Raw genomic sequence first — 5,000 nt, 5'->3', positions numbered from 1 at the left:
TTTCAAGAGATATATATATAAAATTTGGCGTATTATTCCAAATGTAACTGGATAAATGGGGATTATTCAGAAAGATTGCAATCCTTATCCCTTACCCATTCATTAGCCAGAAATCCGTTGATAGATACGAGCCAAATGTATTATTTGGACAACGTTCCGATCCCTTGATTCTTCAACAATTGCGTCTATTCCTTTTAAAGCGTTGTCACTTATAAGACTGGTTGTCACTCTACTTTTGCGCAGTGCTTATTTCATTCATTTTAAACAACATACAGAATATAAAAGTGGTCATTTGTTATTTTACGCCATACTTAATGCAATCATTTTGTTTTTAAACAAAACACAATTGTTTGTGTTCTTTTTTTAAAACGTTTTGTACCATACTTAGTGTATATTCATTTTGTTAGAAATGACATGCAATTTATAAAAGTGGTTATTTCCAATTTTATGCCATTCTTTTGCATTCATGTTCACAGAGGAAAAAAGCATGCACTTTTTCAAACTATAATTGCCATTTTTACATTTACGTCATGCTTACTTTTTAAATTTTGTTAGAAGAAAAAAACATACATTTTATAAAACCGGTCATTCCACTTTTCAGCCGTAGAATTCGTTATGATAGAGTAATAAACAAAAATGAATCTAAGAGCTTCAACAAAAAAGAACAAAATACAAAACATGGAAAGTTTCGGGCTAAAAACTCTTCTTCAGCCGACAACAAAGAAACAATGAATACATGAATACATTACAAGACAACCAGATCGTAGCCATCTTGGACTCATAGTTTGACGTCATTTTCTTCGGTTTGTGCAGCGTGGAGTGAGTTGTCTCGTAGCCATCGTTAACATATAGCCTGACACAAGAACCCTCTGGGACTGGCAGTTTGACGTCATTTTTTTAGGTTTGTGTAGCGTCTATTGAGTTATCGTTAGTAGAGCTTGAGGAAGCAAGTGATTCTATTGGTTGAACTATTGAATACAACTCACGATTTGTTTTCTTTTGTGGTCAAAGACTTGTCTTTTGACGTAGTATTTTTGGTCAGTGTCAGGCTATAACTTTACGATGGCTTCGACCAGGTCAACGACAGAGAGATATTCAGTTCGTCCTTTTAAACAGGGACGACTTACCAAAGAATTCTTCATACAAGAAGACGACGATCACGAGAAAAAGACTTGTGAGTTGTAATCAATAGCTCAACCAATAGATAGAACGAAGTTGACTTCACTCGGGCCTTTGTTATTGTCTGTTTGTTTTGTTTTGTTTGTTTGTTTTTGTTTTTTTGTTTGTTTTTTTTGTCGTTGTTTTTTGTTTTGTTTGTTTGTTTGTTTTTTTTGCCACCCTCGTTTATGAGTAATTCTCACTAAAATCTATAGATAAAATGCGCTTGGCGAAGGAGTTCACAACATTGCCATCCGGAAGTATAACGGACCAACACACAAACTCTATGTAACCATGAACGTTTATAGTCAGGTTAATACAGTTTAGTGAGAACAACTCACAAACGCGGATTGCAAAAACAATAACAAAGGCCTGAGTGACGTCATCTGCATACTATCTATTTACCAGACAATAGATTAATATGCACTTGGCTAATAAGCTCACAACATTGCCATCAGGAACTATAACGGATCAACATACAAGACTATGTGTAACCTTAAACGTTTATAGTCTGGTTAATACAGTTTAGTGAGAATTACTCATAAACGTGGATGGCAAAAAAAAACAATAACAAAGACACGAGTGACGTCAACTTCATTCTATCTATAGATAGTATGCAGATGACGTCACTCAAGCCTTTGTTATTGATTTTGCCATCCGCGTTTGTGAGTTGTTCTCACTAAACTGTATTAACCAGACTATAAAAGTACATGGTTACACAGAGTTTGTGTGTTGGTCCGTTATACTTCCGGATGGCAATGTTGTGAACTCCTTGGCCAAGCGCATTCTATCTATATCCGGCTTGCGGATGTCATCGTGAGTATTTTACCTAAACGAATAGCATCACAACTGCTACTACTGCTAGTACTACGTGTGTATTAACATGTATCCTTAATTGTATTCGTAAATATGGGGCGGAGGGTTGGTTAAGGATTATACATCGTTTGGGCGGATCGACGCTCTTGTTGCCGTTGTTGTTGGGATATTGACCAGAAGAGCACGGAGGAAACGTGTGTGTGGGAGGACCTTGTGTAAACAACGGTGGTGAACTCGTGTGGAAGTTAAGTACGTATAGGTGATAGTTACAGGGAAAGGGAGGTTACTTGGGCAAATGAGAGGGAGTAGGAATAGATATCTAGTATGCGCTTCGCTAAGAAGCTCACAACATTGCCATCCGGAAGTATAACGGACCAACACACAAAACTCTGTGTAACCTTGAACGTTTATAGTCTGGTTAATACAGTTTAGTGAGAATTACTCATAAAACGGATGGCAAAAAACAATAACGTCAACGTCATACCATCTATAAGCATTTAACTTAAGTGTCCACATAGTTTTGTGTGTTGGTACGTTACATCAAGCTGACGGATGTTGTGAGTTTTTTACTTAAACGCATAGAATCGAAACAAGCAAAGGGAGGACGCGGCTCATTAGCAATTTCCTTTCCCACCCACCCAACCCTACCCCCCCCCACACACACACACCCACACCCCCCCCCCCCCCACACACACACCCAACCCTACCCCCCCCCCCACACACACACACCCAACCCTACCCCCCCCCCCCCACACACACACACCAACCCCCCCCCCACACACACACACCCAACCCTACCCCCCCCACACACACACACCCAACCCCCCCCCCCCCCTCATGCCCCACATACTATGTGAATTTCGAACAAGGTGTGTGTGTGACAGTTGTCGTGATTTTGAAGTCGAATAAATGAACATGTGTGATAGTAAAAAAAAAAATAAAACTAGAGTAAAGCACCTCTGAGCACTATTTGTGGAGACTGGAGCTATATCAAATAACTATAATAATAATAATAATAATAATAATAATAATAATAATAATAATAATAATAATAATAATAATAATACTCTTCTCTCTCTCTCTCTCTCTCTCTCTCTCTCTCTCTCTCTCTCTCCCTCTCTCTCTCTCTCTCCCTCTCTCTCTCTCTCTCCCCTCTCTCTCAATCTCCCTCAATCTCTCTCTCTCTCTCTCTCTCTCTCTCTCTCTCTCTCTCTCTCTCTCTCTCTTTCAAAAGTGCAATTAAAAATTGAGTTATCGAAAATCGAACGTCATCTCATTCATACCAGTTTTGTCACCAATCCTCTCAAAACGGTACTGTGTCTGGGTTAACCCAACGGTTAGAATAACTAACCCGTCGATGTTTGACCAATCAAATCGTGGAATTTATGACTCTTCTTTTTAATGGGAGCGATCTTTTCGTCCACCCAGGTCATCAATCACATGATTTGTTGCTGTCCAACGATTGGACATTTCTTAACAAATATAAACACGTTGCTTTGTTTACAAAAGTTGTAAACATACCCATGTGTCAAGCTGAATAATGACCAATACGCTTCAACAGTCGTAACGTCACTTCCTTCCTAATGACGCATGATAACTAAGTAACACTGGCTCTAAACTATCGGAACAATGGCGATCGCCGTATGAAATATTTCTCCGGCGAGCATAAAGGGTATCCAGAGGGGGAAAAGACATAAATTTGATCATGTTTTGACTTTCACACATTCTGATCACAAGGCATATGAAAAGTTCTAGCCAGCATGAAGAATAAAAAGTAATGATTTTCTTTGTTTAGAACCAAGATGGCCGCCGTTGAGGGGAGGCGTGACATCAGACTACTGAATCCAATTGTGATGTTAGATATTTAAAAAGTTGTGAACACTTTTCACTAAGTGGGTCACTTTCGGCACATTTTGCAATGTGACCAATGACCTCGAGCACATGGAAAGTTAATGTAGATCATGCCCATTAGAAACATAACATCGAAAGTAAAACCTGTGTAGTTTGCAATGTGTACCAATCACTATCATTGTTTACATTATGACGACTGCCAAAGAGGCGTGGTTATCTAAGTGTCCATTATCAACCAGTAAATATTTGACCAATCAATAATAATAATAATAATAATAATAATAATAATAATAATAATAATAATAATAATAATAATAATAATAATAATAATAATAATAATAACAATAATAATAATACTTTATTGCATCCCAAAAAGGAATTTTTTTTGTACAGACGTGTTATAATTTACACATAAGATAAAAATACAATGGAAATTGGATGTATATATATAAAAAAGGAGCAGCTCCATAACCAGAGCTGCGCTTTATAATATCAATAATTTCAACACTGTAAAATAGTTAAAACTGTCACTATAAATTGAAAATTGAAAAGATTGCAAAACAAATAAATTAATAAATTAATATTTATATTTTTTTAAAGTAAAAATGAGAAATAATTATATAAAATGATTATTGCTTGTTGTTATAAAGCCTAATACTGGACGGCAGAAAAGAAACCGTGGAATTTGTGACTCACCTTTTTAATTTGAAACATACCATCGATAGTAAAACACGTGTATTGTAGAAGAGCATGTTTTAATAAAGAAATTATGTATCGCAAGAATTTTACTGCTATTGCGTTTGAATGAAAAAAAAATTTGTGTTTGTTGGGTTTGAAGTTTTGGGGAAAATCTTGAAAATGGCTGATTAGGAAGGAGATGGTTTAGTGTGGAAGGGAAAAAATGGGTAAAAAATGGGAAGTTCCTCAAAGAAAATATGTCAATGGAGACGGAGTTTATCACAGTTTCTAAGCGTGAAAAGAACAATAACTGTTCCTGGCTAATTTACTGAAAGATAGCTCAGTTGGTAGAGCACGCACTCGCTTCACATGAATAGGGCCCGAGACCGAGACTGAGACCCATCCCGAGTGCAGTCGAATTTTTTTTTCTGACCCCCCCCCCCCCCACCTCCTTCTCCTGTCCACCCAGCAGTGATTGAGTAGCTGGATCTGTTGAG

General features: G+C 37.3%; 1 protein-coding gene across 2 annotated transcripts in view; it reads left to right on the top strand.

Moving 5' to 3' along the window:
* Nucleotides 1-5,000, top strand: part of LOC144978040 (uncharacterized) — a 207,112-nt gene that overhangs the window by 181,863 nt on the left and 20,249 nt on the right. The window lies entirely within an intron of this gene.

Source organism: Berghia stephanieae, chromosome 8 (genome assembly GCF_034508935.2).
Source record: "Berghia stephanieae isolate SIO BIC M18660-M18661 chromosome 8, UCSD_Bste_1.3, whole genome shotgun sequence".
NCBI lineage: Eukaryota > Metazoa > Mollusca > Gastropoda > Nudibranchia > Aeolidiidae > Berghia > Berghia stephanieae.
The sequence above is the reverse complement of the archived record's forward strand: the minus strand, read 5'-3'. Positions and strand labels throughout refer to the sequence as shown.